Here is a 16,577-nt window from a genome sequence, read left to right on the forward strand (position 1 = left end):
ACTGGCACACACAACCTAGCTGAGCAGTGGTGGCACAGGCTTTTAACCCCAGTGCTTGAGAAATAGACAAAAACAAAAAACAAACAAACAAACAAACAAAAAACAGTCTCAAAAGAAAACAATTGTGGGGTTCCATAGTAAAAGCAAGCACTTTGTGCTCTTGCAGAGGACTGGAGTGTAGCTCACCACCCACATGGCAGCTCAGAATGTCTGTAACTCCAGTCCCAAGGGATCTGACACCCTCTTCTGGCCTCCTCTGGCACTGAATGGACTCACGCAGTGCAGACAGAAATTCATGCACATAAAATAAAGATAACTCTTTTAAAAAAGAAAAAAAAAAAGACTGATTTCATATGACCCTGGATCTTAGTAACAAAAATGTTACTTTATATTTTTACACACAAGCATGTTCCTATGCAAACTTTTATCTTATAGACTATAGTCTACTTATCACAATAGAAGCAAGTTTCCTAGGTAAAATAAAGGGAGACACATATCTCGACCCATTTTCAAAACTAATGATTTGAAACTTCTAACTCTACACATAATTCATGTTTGACCAACTGGTACTCAGATACGAATGCCCAGAAATAAAATATACTCGGTAATTTTTCCACTAATATTGAATTTTCTTTCAAAGTAAATGTCAGGAAACTACTTTATAGTCCTCCCCATGTGATACTGTCAAATTTTTCTAGCAAAATATACTCATTAATTGGATATTAAAGAACTGCAGAACACAAACATGAGAAAAGTCAACTGCTCATAAAGGAAAATATCTCTACTGATGTGTGATAGAAATTACAAACATTACAAACAAGAATGGCTATGGGCATTTCAATATGAGACACCGCAAGAAAAAAGGAAGCTGACTAGTTAGCAAACTAAGCTTGGGGCTGGTTTTGCCTTTCACAGTAACCTCATGCATTAAAGTTTACATTAGGCCCCGCCGGGAACCTTTCTCACATAATTCCTTTGAAAGTGATAAAGAATCGAGTCCCATCATTTCAGAATGAAGGCTTCTCTTTTGAGAGAAAGAAAATCTGTGGACTTCTTGGTGGAATTTTCTCCAAACCTTTTCATATCTGGCTTCTTGGAATGTGGCCCTAACAGCAGGTAAATACAGACAAAGTCCCAGGAGGCTACGGTACTGCACACTGGCAGTCTACACCTTGCAAAATCCCTGTCTAGCTGTATGACCTCAAACAAATTACTTATCCTGAGACTTGGTTTCCTTGTCATTAAAACAGAGGCATTTCTCATCTGAAAGTTATTATAGAAAATAAACTAGTAAAACTGTGTAGCAAAGAAGGCGCTCAGTCTAAGTTAGCTTTCTCTTTTCCTCCCAGTGTAAAACGTACAACCCAGGAAACCATTCTACAAAACACACCCAGCTTTCCAGTGGGTATAATCAAACTACCAGCCATCCTATCATTTCAAAGGATGGAAAGAATACGGAGTTTAGCTCCATCTACTCCATCAAAACAACAGGTGTCTTTTATTTCACACAGCCCGGCTGAAGGCTCCTCGGAACACTGTCCTAACTGACACATATAGGAACCTTTGCAAGTTTTGAACTCACGAACAATTTCATTATATGAGCGGCATTAAATACTAAAACGACTTGAGACCTATAAATTGTTAAAATCAAATAAAAGTTTAAAAAATAAGATTTACCTCTAGATTCTCATTTTAAAATTTTACAGTGTACAGGCTCATGGGGAGATTGGAAAGGGAGGAAGGGAGAGAAGAAGAAGAGAGGGAAGGGAGATAAAAGAAGGAGCAGAAGATACAGAGTAAGCCAAAGAAAAAGAGAATGAAGAAACAAAAGGGGAAAAATTAAATTACCACAACTTAGTAGATAATCAAAATTTGACGGATTTACTTCTTCGTTTTGTTTTGAGCACCACTACACTTCATTTATAATCAATCACAGAACTACACTTCAGTGAGTTTTGGAAGGCACACCAAAATAGTAATAATAAAAATAAAAATAAAAGATACAGCCAGGCATAGTAATGTAGTCTTATAACCCCAGCAATTGGTAAGAGGCAGGATTGAGTTCAAGACCAGTCATGACTATAAAACAATACGTCCTTAAATAAGAAGTCAGGGTGGAGAGTAACACTCAGAACTTATTAATATGACAGTAATCAACACATGACTAATAAAACTGCCTGAGTCCTCAGTCTGCAGCTCTCCTACATGGAGGAGAACAGCCCTATAAATAATGAAAGCATTAGCAAAACAACAATTCTTTAGGGTACAACTTCCAGTGTCTGTCCATGACAACTGACTGAACATTTTAGCATAATGATAAGCCTGACAAGGTGTTATTTTATTTCTAGAAGGTAATATACAGTCAGATACCATCTTCACGGCAAGCTTTCATTTGCCCATAGTGCTTATATTGGAATTTAAAAGTAACAGGCATAGTCTTAACATCTCCTAAATTTAAAAAGGAATTGAGAATCTCTATAAAACAAGCCCAAAACACTCCAAGGATAAAATAAATTTTCAGGAAATACTCTATCTTTGGGGTGGGGTGGGGAGAATGATGGGAAGAAGCACAGGGAAGTGACAAAATAATGAAAGAAATATAACCATTTCCTGAAACCCCCAATTACAGTAAAACATTGTGAAGTTAGCCTGCCTTGTGTTCAAAAGTCTAAAAAGTGCTGTGGTGCTTCTAAAAGTTGTGTTTGTTTAGTAAAATTAAAAACTATAACAAAATGTGACATACGAAAGTCATCTAAGCATGAACTAAGCCCTTCCTATTCCCGAGGCCATTCCCTCTGCTCAGCTGAGGGGGACAGGCGTTAAGGTCAATACTTGGGCTGACCTGGCTTTACACCCCCTTCTTCCTTGCTCCCTTACATGAAGAAACATAAGCCACAGAGAAGCTTGCAGTGAAGGCAAGTCCAACAGGTGGATGGTCACATATTAAAGTCAGCAAAAAAATGTCCCCTGTGGCCAAACATTCGGTCCATGGACTAAAGAAGTTAATTCTATAGGATCCCCTTCCTTATTTAAAACCCATACCTCTACACATAAGTCAAGATTCATTCTTTTGTAGGGTTTTCGTGGGCTTTTTTAATACAGTAAAATGCTACAAACAACATATATTACGGGAAAAAAATCCCTAGCTACATTACAATAGAGCAAATAATGACCCTCTGACGGGGTTCAGTTTTGGTGCCAAATGACTATTGATACCAATGTCTTGAGAGAGAGAGAAAAAATCTTTACTTTTGCAATAATCTGAATCTATATCCAAGACACATGAAAGTACAAAGAGAGTTCCAAACTATACAAAGCTTACTAATTTATTGGACAATTAAAAACTAACAAATTAGAATTCATAAAGAGGGAAGGAGTTTCTGGCATTGCTAATTCTAAAACTTAGAAAACACAAAAGTTACTTAGTTTAATTTACTCACATCAATTAAATGATTACTGAGACAAGACAAAAATGAATGTCTGTGTGCAGAACACCATGTAAACACCAAGTGACACGGCTGAGACCCTTGGTACCTAACTCCTATACTTTCTTTGCATGTGAGCTCCTGTTTTGCTACCCCTAGCTTTTGGGTTTTACAGTAAACTTTTCAGGGATTTGGTTCATGTATGTCCCACTCATCTTCTCCTTAGCTTGTCCTTTCTTTTTATGCTCTGCCATGTAACTTATTACGCACTAAAATGTATCTTGACAGAGAGGTAACTTCAACAGCTTCTGAAGAATGCCCTGAGTAATTATTTAGAATAAAGGGTTACAGTTGATAAGTAATTTTACATGTGTGTCCACGAGCAGATTTAAGAGCTTTATTATGTCATTCTGATACATTGCCTTGATAAGGAAAGCAGTGGTTTTAATCACAGAGAACTTCTATATAAACTAGGTCTGAGGCTATGCAAAAGATTACTCATGTCTATCACTGAAGGGATTCATAATGCCCGTATGTAAGCATCAGTCATGTGTCATTTTTTTTTTTTTTTTTTTTTGTGGTTTTTTGAGACAGCATTCCTCTGTGTAGCCCTGGCTGTCCTGGAACTCACTCTGTAGACCAGGCTGGCCTCGAACTCAGAAATCCACCTGCCTCTGCCTCCCGAGTGCTGGGATNTGTCCTGGAACTCACTCTGTAGACCAGGCTGGCCTCGAACTCAGAAATCCACCTGCCTCTGCCTCCCGAGTGCTGGGATTAAAGGCATGTGCCACCAACGCCGGGTTCAGTCATGTGTCTTAATGAAAGTTTTAGAGCATACGATCTAAGGCAGTGGTTCTCAACCCTTCTAATGCTGTGACTCTTTAGTACAGTTCTTCTTTGTCATGACCCCAAACAGAAAATTTTTTTAATTGCTACTTCATAACTGTAATTTTGCTCCTGTAATGAACCAGATATTTGATTTGTGACCCCCACAAGTTGAGAACCACTAAATTCTAAGGCACCCCAGTATGCAAAAAAAAAAAAAAAGTTATCGGAAAAGAACAATGTGCAATGCTCTCAACTAAGCACCCTGACATAGAAAGTCATTTTTCTTGTCCTCTTGTCCTATGCTATGCTTTTGATAGTCAGGGGGTGTGGACTGAAGCCCGGGCTTTATACGTATAGCACTCTACCACAGAGCTGTAACTCAAACAACAGGCTCTGTCTTTTTTAGACAACCTTTCCACAGATCCAAACCACTATAGCATGCCTTAGCTTTTTGGTTTTCCTGGCTGTTTATTATTATTATTATTATTTCCTTCCCTAATTACTTGTCCAATAAGACACAGACACTACAAACTGAGTGCTGAGTACACCTAAGAACTATTCCTGACGTTACTGTGTGGTTTTCACACTGTTGCATAGTTATGACATTGTGCACGCACAGTAACAGAAGTTTCAAAACTTTAAAGTTATGGGGAGACAAGCTCAAAGTCCCTCAACTCGTCTGCTACACAGACAGCACAGTAGAGCCTAAGGCTTTGTGTGCAAACCCTCTGTTCCTTGTCCCACACACACTAACACAGGGATATTTACAGTGATGAGGGCTCTGTCAGTCTTGCACTGAGCACACACTGAGACATGGCCTAAGTCTGGAGAAGCTGGAACAGACTTCAGCAGTCAACAGTTTCAGAGGTAACTCCTGTTCGGTCTTTAGCCCTCAGTCCATTACGCCAGAGTTTCTCAAAGTCCTTCCCACCTACTGCAAAATCACCTTCTGTACTGATTAAAATCTAAATTTCTGGGCCTCACCAAATCAGAATATCTAGTAATGGTGCCTCCATTTTTAGCATGCACTCAAGATTGGTATTTTCAAACAATAAGTCGTAAAGTCAGCTTAGAGAATAATACTCACCGCCTTTGTTTAATAAAATAGCTTAGAACAAATGCAAAGTATAAAAAGATTCTATAGAGACATAAAATACCAAGAGGGTCCCATATACTGTCTCGGGAAACCTGCTTAGTACTAGGATGCTGTTTGCAAAGTAAAACTGTAATGCAATGCTCAGTCAAAAATTATTAAGAAATATAGCTGCTTTAACTATTTTTATCTTCATTCATATATATATATATATATATATATATATATATACACATACATATCTCCATCCTTCTGTCATGATTTAAAATCTTAGTTATTCCATTCTAAGTGTTTCTGTCATAAACCCTTTCTGCGATCTGTGCTTAACTACTCATAGAATTATTTAACTAACATTTTGCAATTATTTTGGGTTTTCTCACTCTTAATGGCTTTCCTTTGTTTTTTTTATCCAACCGCCTCATGGAGTTATTTCACTACCTAGCCCCTCAAACTGACTGGTATAATTTAACTATGTATTCTGGCGGCTAAGTCAAAATTTCATCTGTTGTGTCTTTCCTTCCCTCGTTTTCTCACCCTCTCCTTACACTGTTAGAGAGAATTCCTTACTGGGTTGCCTTCCTAAGCGTGCTCTTGTTTAACTGGCACTTATTTCAATACTTACCATATTTTTTTTCTTTGAAAGGAAAAAAAATGAGAAGGATCCCATTAACAAGGATTTTCTAGGTAAATCTGGACAGCTTTAAGATGATGCATCACGAATGTACTAGTATTGCAAGGAATGGCAATCTTTAAGATATTGAAATGATCAACCACGCATACTGGGTGACACCACACTCTAACTTTGCGCATGTGTGACTCAAAAATATAGACGGCACATCTGATGCCAAGCCCAGGAGAGGTACCATGCCAAACAAGTCTATCCTAACAGCTGCCGTTGGTGATAAGTTATTAACAAATGAAGTGGACATCAAAGTTCCTGCTTACCACTTTACTCGCTGATACTCTACGGTGCTGATGGTGCAGTATATCAAAATTAAGCATCTAAACTAATTTAATTACCACAACTGGAAACACAGTCAGCACTTTTGTGACTCACTAAGAAGAGAGTGGGCATTTCTTTTAGTACAGCAAAAATAGGCATGCCTGTTGTGACACTTCCCCAAAAGTTATTTGTTGTTTTTGTAAGGTAGTGCCAGGAACCCTTCATTACTTCAAATAAAGGTTTCTAACATAAAATTGATAATCACATCAAGGCTCATTTAAAGATGTGGACCTGGCTGTTACCTATGATCTTTATGAACTAAGGAAAATAATAACTGGAAATTGTTTGTATTTTTACCGAAAATGTAGTTTTATTATTAGTTTAGCTGCCAAATAACATTATTTTCAGGCTCATTGTTCCTTCTATATTAAAAACAAAGCTATCTCATTAACTCATAAATCTAACACTTTTTTAATCAGATTCAAAGATAAAGATGGATTTATTAAGTCTCAAAATTATAAAACTTCCTAGATACCTAAGTCTATAATGGAGATTTACTCAATCCACCCCAGTATTTCAAAGATGTGGCACCATGAAACAACACAGATAAGCCACCCTTTTAATAGCTGGTATTTTATGTGAAATGCAAATTAAGGCTTCAGTTTCAGAATTTAATAAAGATATGCAGAATAAGAAAAATTTAGAAACTCTTGATGATGCAGAAGCAGAAACCTCTTTAAATTCTTTCTTTTATAAGTAAAGACTCACATCCAGTAAACACACTATGGTGGCAATTCATGACAAGGTGACTTTTAAAAATCCCAGTGCAAGTTGTACACTATCACAATAACTGGACTGACTTCAAAGATAGTTCTTGAAAACACTGTTTTAATGAAGGAGGCATTTGCTATCTCCAAGAAGTACAAGAGTTGATCAGATTGCTTTTATTGTGGTATTGATTCTCATATTAAGTTTCTGAATTGGTCAAATACATTTCCAGAGGGAAAAGTAACATTAAATGTTCACCACAGTGTATACAATTAGCTTTGTGTATAAGTGGGATGTTCTTTAAAAAGCAGTAATGTATTCTGAATCTATTCCCATAATGAGGGAAAAAAAAAACTTTAAAAAAATCAGCAATACTGAATTGAATCTGCATATTGTGGTACATACTATAAATTCACCTTCAAAATAATCCTATTAAAACCACTCCAGTTAGTCCATGATATGTGACATTATAGGATCGCTGACTGAAAGAAATACCTGTGAGGATCGGTGTAATATACTACTCAAAAAATAATCCCATAAAGTTTAGATTACCTAAAGCACCCAGTAATATTCAAGCATATTTGTTACTGGCTATGGACTACCACAAAGGCCTGATCTTCAAATTTAATCCCTTTAGCAGGAACACATTTTAATATATACATTATCCCACCCAGCCAATCAGGAAACAAGGCAAGGATCCTAAGTTTTCTTTCATGGAGAACTGAATTACAACTCATTTTCATTTGCGAAGCATAATGTCTAAATCACTATGGCACTATCATAAAGCACCACAGTTGATTTATAAAAGTCAGCACAGCTAGTTTTCTTAGGCCATCGGCAGTTCCATATGCCTTGACAGAAGAGGCAGACTTGCTAATTAGTTTTCTGTAGTTTCCAAACACCATGTTGCTCTTAAATGCTGCTCAAACACTGTTTTCACTACACGGTTATCTCTCACAAACTTTGCACACACTAACTATCCCAGATACCTTTTGCAGATTTTTCCATTTCGGAGATTTGGGAAGCGTATATTTGAAAATGGCAGTTAACAATAAATCTCAGAATAGATGTTTATGTACAGACTAGTAAAATGCTCCAAATGTCTCCAATTGCATAAATCTTGGTGGAAGTTAGGACCAAATTTTAATCAGACTTGTACATTAAATAAAAGGTTTCCTGTACTACCTAAATACAACCTTCCCCAACCCAAAAGTAACTGTTTTGGGTACCAAAGAAGATGGGAATCTGGAAGAAAACACATCACATAATTAGAGAAGTCCCCACTGTGGTGCTTTTGGGGTTTTTTATTAAGTCCATTCATACATTACAAGCTTCTACGTTAGTGTCTGACGAATTTACTAGGCCTTCAACTCTCTATAAAACTTCGACCAACTAAAATGTCTATTTGATAATTAGTTTTCAAGTGGCACTTGCAGGTAAAACAAGAAACAAACATTTCAACTAACTTTCGCTGTCAATAACCTGCAGGTGAACTGGAAAGACTAAAAATCCTGAGTTTGGCTGTGAGAGAAACTCAGTGAGACAACTGCGGGGTAGAGTATTATAACCCCACTACGAATCTAATAATGACCCTTCTGTCACTACCAACAGACACCCAGTTCCCTCTCTCAGGAGTGTGCATACTTACCCTGGAAGGTAAATGGGAGGCACACTGGAAGGAAGATGAACTGCAGCAAAGCCTTTGTCATACGATAGTGACCTATAGGTAGCAAATAAAGGCACATCATCAGAATGGGAAGGCTTTCCAAGAGTACAGTTCAATGAGGGAAGGGCACAGCTCCATACCAACCCCTTGCCTGTCTCCACCCTCCTCCAAGAAAGAGCAGCAAGGGCAGTAAGGGAAAGCATCTTTGATTATTCAAAGCGGGTGGGGGCAGCCCAGCTGGCATTCCTGGGTCTCCCCAGAACCTTGCTGCCTACTCTCTGTCTGTACAAAGCAGAAAGTTGATCTGTTCTGAACAGCAAAGCCCACACCACGATCATTCATCAACTTGCACAAGTGATCACCACCCCTGGACAAATACACCGGTAACCAAATCGGTAAAGATCGATAGGCACTCCGTGCCTCCCTCTGCCCAGGAGCCAGGCAGCTTGGAGGAGCAACCGTAGCAGCGGGTCCAGGTATCGCAGCCCTCAGCGCTGCAGACCTGGGCGGCCACAGCCAGCTCCCAATAGCCTGGCTGGGTCACAATTCTGAGACAGAGATCGGAGTCGACCTGGGGAAACAAATTCTCCACAGCCCACGACAGCAAGCTCAGGCCACCAGGTCGGCGAGGTCGGGGTGGGGGAGGCTAGGAAACGCCGAGGGAGAAGGAGAGAGGGAGGGATCCCGGGATCCCACCCTGGCTTTGTTGCTGGTCACCATCAACTTTGCATCTTAGTACAAAATGTCGATCTTTAAGGCTGACAAGACAGAGGCAGAGGTAGAGGGAGAAAGAGAAAGGCAATAGAGTCCATCTTGCTTTGGGGAAGAGGGGGAAGGAAAAAAATGAAGTGCAAACCCTACACTCCGGGCGTAAAAGTCTTCTAAACACCTTTCCAGAACGTAGGAGCAACGAGTGGGGTGTCCCTGTGCCCGTGCCCGCTCGAACTGGCGGCGGTCTGGGGGGAAAAAACGCCTCCCTCGCCTCCTCTTCCTCCTCCTTCCCCTCCTCCTTCTCCCGTTTCTCCTCCTCCCGTTCCTCCTCCTCCTCCTCCTCCTCCCGCGGGCCCCGGCGAAGATCCCGCCGCCGCTGCCTCTGCCGCCCCCCAGGGAGGCACCGCCGCCGCCCGGCCCCGTGCTGCCATTCCAGGGTTGGACCGCGCGGCGTGGCGCGCGTGGGGCCGGGTGCCGGGTGGCCGCCCGGAGATGTCCGCTGCGGGGACCCCCCGCGCCCCCTGGCCGTAGGCTGGCTACAAAAGTCGCGCGAGCAGAGGTGGCGGCGGCGCGCAGGGGAGAGGACGCGCGTGGGGAACCCACGCCGCGAGTGGGCAGCCCCAAGGGATGGCCGAGAGCGCCCCTCCTCGTGCAGGGAAAGTACCCCAGTCCCCGCCAGCCAGCCCCAGGAACAGCAGCCCGGCGTCCACGGCCGGTAGACGAGAACTGGACGTGTCATTAGCAGGACAGGCAATGGTTTCAAAGCCCCAGGCCAATGACCATTAGCCGAGGCAGAGCTAGCTCGGTCCCCATCCCCCACCACCTCCNCCCACCTCCCCCTCCAGCTACCTTCCCCCCCCCACCTCCACCCCACCTCGCGAAACTTTTCAACAAGATCCACCTGGGCTAATTTGTCCTCAGACAGTTAAAATATTGACTAGACCCTACACACTGGGAAGGAAGGGGAATGCACGCTTTATTTTCCTTTCTGTAGAAAGGAAAGCAAAAAATAGCTTGTCTCTGTGTCTCTCCCTCTCCCCCCCCCCTCCTCTGTCGTACATGTTGTGTCTTAGCTTTTTGCATCGTTTCGTTTTACCTTCCTCATTTAGCAGAAATGATCGCGGGTATTTCACACATAAACGTGTTCCAGATTCCTGGATTCGGGGTCCTTGTAAATTACAGGACTCGGGTTCGGTCTCAGTTACGTTAAGTTTCATGCGATCTCCCCAAAATAAATTTTAAAATAATAATAATAACAATACATTTCTGAGGGTGAGTGAGCGAGACGAGGTGGAGGAGGGAAAGAAGCCTCCAGTCTGATTTCTGTAATTTACTAGCGACCGGGATCGCAGAAAATAACAGTGTAACACGAGCGTGGCTTCCGAGGGTTGGGGAGCTCTTTCTAGAGGCATCGACCCCATCCCCGGATAAAGGATCTGCAAGTTTTCTGTCATCGCGACCGTGCAATGCCATAACTTACCTTCAAAATGAGTCTTTAACCAGCCAAGGCCTTCCTCCTCCCCTCCACCGCCACCACCCCCAGCCTCGCTCTCTCCACCTTAAACTTATTGACACAACATAATCCCACATTCAAGCAAAATCCTGACACAGCCTCCCTCGTCCTCTCCCCCCTCCTCTCTTCCCTCCCGTTTCTCTCTCTCTCTCTCTCTCTCTCTCTCTCTCTCTCTCTCTCTCTCTCTCTCTCTCTCTCTCTCTCTCTCTCTCTTTCTTCCCCTCCCTTCCTCTCCCTCTCTCTCTCTCTCTCTCTCTCTCGCCTTCTTCGCCTTCTTCCCCTCTCCCCTGTTCTTCCTCCAGGCTACTCTGGCACTAGAACAGCACTTTCTCCACTCGCCGCGCATTTGGCTGGGGGTGGGGGGTGAGGGGGACACCGATCTCGGGGCCGGAACACCCAAATCCTAACTCTGCAGATGAACGAGCAACCGGGCTGCCGGTCCCGGTCACCGTCGCACACACACCAAACGTAGCCCCGACCCACCGAGGGCAGCCTTCCCGTACCTTCCACCCCTGCCCCGGGCTCCTCAGGCCCCACCTCCCCCGGCAGCCGAGCCCTGCCCGGGGCTCCTCCACGTACTTTCGCCTCCTTGAAGTTTGGGGCTCCCGGGGCGGCCACGAGCCGCCCGCCGGCGTGAGGGGACCGCTCCGTTGTTGTTTTCCTCGGGCGGCTCAACCCCGCGCCCCGGCTCCGTGCCCCCTCGGGCGGCGCTGCCCGGGCGCCGAGAGGTGCTGCCTGCAAACGCAGCCTGGCACCGGCTGGCCTACTCCTCCCCAGCCCGGCCCCCAGCTCGCGCTCGCCGGGCAGCGCCGCGCGCCCCCCGGCCCGGGCCCGCCGGCGCGGCCGCCGCGACCCTCGGCCCGACCTCTCGCCACCCAAAGTTTTGGCTGAGGGGAAAGTGGCCCGCGAGGCGCCGGCCAGTGGCGGCTCGGGCTCCGGACGCGCGGGTTCCCCTCGCCTTCCTCAAGTCCACCCTACCGGCTGCCGCCGCCGCCGCCGCCGCTGCCGCCGCTCCTGCCGCGGAGTCCTCGGGCTGCAGCCCCGGCGGCTCGCAAGTGAGTAGGAAAACAGAAAGTGCGGGAGAGCGCCTGCGAAGGCTGCGGATGGCGGGCGCCTACCTCGCGGGCTCGCCGCGGCGCGAGGGCGTGTGTGTGGCTCGCCCTCAGCGGCCAGTCAGGGGCTCTCTATGGGAAAGTGGAGAGGAGCTTGCGGAGCCGCGCTGCCTCCGCTCCACTGTACACTGCTCCACATACAGTACATGCAACCCGGAGAGACTGAAAACACTCATTTTATATAAGGCAGCCTGCCATTGGCCCGCGCCGTGACGGACGGGCGGCGCAGCCAAACAGGAGGCGCGTTACACCCAAACACACGCACACATACACACATTTCACAGAGACACACAAAGATCATCACATTTTCTATTTTCTAATGTTCGGGACCTGTAGACAGTGGGCGAGGACAGGTAGAGAGGCCCAGCAGAGTAGGGGTCCGGAGGGAAGCCCTCTCTATACCAAGTTGCCAGGCTGGAAACTGGTGTCCTTTTGACTTGGGAGGGTTATGGTAATAAACTACAACTCCACTGGATATGGAAGTGAGGAGGGGTGGGTTTGATCGCTGCCTTGTGGTGCCCCATGAAAGAGGCGAGCATTGTGTTATGATTTTACAGCCGGGCCTGCTAACAAGTGGCCGAGAAAGGCTTTTATCAGCTTAGATTTCTTTTGTCAATGGGTTAGCCATCACATAGGCCAAAATAGTGCCAGATAAGTTTATCAAGACTAGAATGCTTTGAGATTGTGACTGCCTCGTTAGCAAGCAAATTCAGAAAGTAAGAAAAAAAAATCAATACAACACACAGAAACAAAGATAAACCTTATGCTAAAGTAGCCAAATGTGCACTTGAAAGTCAGAGGGCAATCACCTGTATGGGTACACAAGATGTGCTGAAATTACACACCTTGTGGGAAAATGACAATCGACGGTCTGCCTTAGAAATAGACCTCTTGGTTCAATATAGCCAAGATTTATAACACACACACACATGCACACACATCCTTTGTTTTATATATTTCCCACTGTATATGACTACTCTATGGTCGGTGATTTCTAGAGACAATGAACGCGAGATCTAGTTTTAATGATATTTTTACTATGCTGTATCTTTGGCAGATCTTGTTAACAGTTTGTATTAAACAAGCCAAAGGGATACTTAGAAAGAACCGAACCTAAGAATTAAAACAGAATAAAATGCACACACAAGTTTTTAACTAGTTGAGCAATCTTTTGAGCATATGAGTTCTTTTAGTCTCCTTCATTCTTAGAGTTGATTTTAGTTTTTATTTGAAGATTAAAATAAGCTTTCCCAAGATTGCCTTCATTAAATGGTTATTCAGCATCTACAACTCACTGGGACTATTCTAGGTCCCAGATGTTTTCCTGGAGTTCCTTCGGACCAAGATCCAAAATTTTCGAGAATCTTAAATACAAACAGTTTTGGAGATTAAATAGTATGATTTTTATAGTCTAGCTGATAGCCTAAATTTTAAAAGTAAACTGAGTAAGATAACCTTTCTGTTCTGGTTTTGGGTTGTTTGTTTGTTTGTTGTTTTGGGGGGGGGTTGTTTTTGTCTTTGTTTTTGTTTTTTGAGGCAAGGTTTGACTGAGTGGCCTTGCCTAGCCTGGAAATCACTAGATATATCAGGCTGTCTTTAAACTCACAGAGACCCCACTGCCTCTATTTCCTGAGTGCTGGAATTAAAGGTGTGCACCACCACATCTGTCCCAGCTGTTTTATTTCCTTGATTCGTTCCTAAGATACTTTTTTCATAGCCATAAATATATTAAGTGAACATGGTGTTTGCATAAGAGTGGAAAAAAGAAACCTAAAGAAAAAAAAAGTTATTAAGTTTAGAAAGTGAAGTACTGTTTAGGGGTGTGGTATTCTGTTTATTTTTAAAAGAAAATAAATTTTAAAGAAAAAAATCCTCTAAACCACAGTATTCCAAGTGGTAATACTGAAAGTCCTATCATATCCCTCTGCATGCAACTGACAGAAAGAAACAAGTATTCCTTATCCACAGTACACTGGTCTGAAGTCTGTGCTAACTCCTATCTCTATCTTGCCTATATGAGAAAGGAGGCAGGGACAAACCAGGTAGGCACAGACGTCAGTGGTGAGAAAATGAAGCCCCGGACATTTCCTAGGTTTTGAGCAGCTGGAAGGCCCTGTTTTTGAAATGACAACCTTCACAGACACAAGGCAGACAGAGGAAACGTTTCTGGAGGATTTTGAGGTGCTTCTTTTTGAAGAGTTAAAAATCAGCAAAAGTTGATATATTTAATTGCTGGGTGAAGTGTTACGACTTACTTTTAGCATATTATATAAAATAAAATTTACGGAAGGCTAGCCCACTCCCCACTTTTACTTCCAACTTCCATTACAGGAAGACATACTTTATTTTTATGATCACATTTTTGTTGAATACATTTAACGTAAATGAATCATATAAAGTTACAGTATCAAACTTGCACATTACACAGCACTGTCAGTAAGAGTCTACGTGTAGGGGGTTAACATTTGTATATTTATCTGTACATTAAAATATACCAGTATAAATAAATTATTTATAATTTATAAAGCACATGGTCATAAAAATGAAGTCATGCGGTAAATAAAAAGTAAAATTTGAATGTTAATTTATTCCATAGTCCACGTGGATATGGGCATGTATTCATACACTCCAGGCTTTTGCGTTCTAATTTAGCGGTCTCTGACAGTGAGAGGAGCTAACTGGCCTGACTGGTATGTGAGAGCACAAGGGAGCATGGACTGAAGTCACCCTCTTACAAGTCATTTCTTAACGGAAAATTGTTGGGAACTCACAGCCTGTAGAATGGCAATAATTATACTTGTATGCTTTTACTCCCTGTACTTGGAAGGCAGAGAGGCAGGTGGATCTCTGTGAGTTCAAGGCCAACCAGGACTATGAAGAGAAAGCCTGTCCTGAAAAATAAATAAATAAATAAATAGATAGATAAATTGTGCATTAATGTTCCATTTGTACGAGCATCATTTTATTCTATAGGTCTATTCAATATTCTTCTTCATGACATTTGTTGAATAGGTTCTCTGTGCCAGCCCCTCTAGAAAGTTCATTTTAAATATGTGCAGAAGTGAGTATATAGATGTGTGTCAGTTATCTAAATACATAAGTAATTTCTTCTATTTTGCTCCCTTTTACAATCCTAATTCAAATCCTGATGTTACCGCTCAGCAGCCTTAGAAAAAAACTTAATCACCCTAGAAATTACTTTCCTTGTCTATAAAATGGGAATTATAAGTGTAATTAAAATTTAAATGTGTTATATAATATATGTAATTTTAATTGCTCTTATTATCCCCATTTTATAAACAAGGGGAAATATATATATAATAATTAAACAGTCAATCAGTGTGTTATTTTTATTTATCTTTTTCCCATACAAGTCAATGGTAGATGCGTGGCCCAGCTCTGTAAAGCTTAACTATCATACCAACGGAGTTTAGAGATCTTGTTGCAGCTTATGTACCCATTGTTTGTGATTGCCTTGTATACCATTCTCAAAGATTCCAGCATCTCAAGACACAACAGCGACTAGGCGTGATAGTGTGTGTCTGTAATCCTAGCAAAAGTGGAGTTTAAGGGTAGCCTAATTTACATAGTGATACCTGGTCCCAAAAATAATAATAATAAAAATAAATAAAATGAAAAAAAGATATCAGCCTCAGCCCAGAATAAAGCAATCAGTTGGGCATAATGGCACCTAAAAAAGCAAGTTTATTGATAATGCTTTTTGATACAAACCAACTTGAGAAAGTTACAGTGCCTTAGACATCAATTTATGTCGTGTACTTGACCTCTCTGAGATTCACGTCTGTTCTGTATAATACATATGCGTATGTAAGTGGAAGGTTTGCGTAAGGGCATGGAGATCATACCACTTCCCTTAAAGCCAATGTAAAGGGACAAAGAATTAAAGATCTTATCCTGGGAGCCGTGCAGACATTCACAGCGCTAAAGAAAACCAGCAAAATACACAGTAAGAAGAAAAACTACACAGCCTGCTCTCTTAGGGCGCTGCTCAGTCAGGCACTTGGGAATCCCTAATCTCCTGTGATCCTCTGTGGGGTTCTATCAGTATCCCTCTTAAAAGGCATCCAGATATTTCTCTTAGGATTGTATATTGATGTACTGAAGGAAGTCTTTAACCAGTGGCAGAGATCTTGAGCAAAATGATGGCGTTTCCCTTACATCTTGCTCTCCAGCAGTCGCTAGAATGGTAGCTAGCCCAGTGCCAGAAATGGAGTAGAAAGCAAACATCTAAAGTACAGGGAAACAAGACAAGAAAAAGAACTCAGAAAGGCCACCCGTGCTAGAAGATAAAATCAAAAAATCAAAACGCTTAGTAACCAGAAAAAAAAAAAAAGAGGTGACAGAGAAGATAGAGACACATATAAATCATAAGCAGAACTGACATTATAGTCACCAGAAGTTATATTTTCATATTGTTTAACTGTCTAAAGTATTTTCCATTTTAGATAACCTGGCAAACTCACTAAAATCCATATAAGATATATAAGACAAATAGCA

At 42.3% G+C, this 16,577-nt stretch overlaps 1 protein-coding gene across 10 annotated transcripts in view; it reads right to left on the bottom strand.

Moving 5' to 3' along the window:
• Positions 1–12,290, bottom strand: part of Bbx (BBX high mobility group box domain containing) — a 243,810-nt gene extending 231,520 nt beyond the window's left edge. For 3 of the 10 annotated variants that reach the window (XM_021185666.1, XM_029470809.1, XM_021185672.2), the window contains exons 1-2: positions 12,066–12,231; positions 8,706–8,777 (exon numbers count right to left, since the gene is read on the bottom strand). The gene's annotated coding sequence lies outside the window, so the exon portion shown is untranslated. Of the gene's footprint in view, positions 1–8,705; positions 8,778–9,579; positions 9,598–10,914; positions 10,933–11,526; positions 11,608–11,925 lie in introns of those variants that run through there. The other 7 variants (XM_029470819.1, XM_029470811.1, XM_029470820.1 and 4 more) reach the window with 6 other exon arrangements.
• Between the last annotated feature and the right edge of the window lie 4,287 nt (positions 12,291–16,577).

Source organism: Mus caroli, chromosome 16, assembly GCF_900094665.2.
Source record: "Mus caroli chromosome 16, CAROLI_EIJ_v1.1, whole genome shotgun sequence".
NCBI classification, from domain to species: Eukaryota; Metazoa; Chordata; class Mammalia; order Rodentia; family Muridae; genus Mus; species Mus caroli.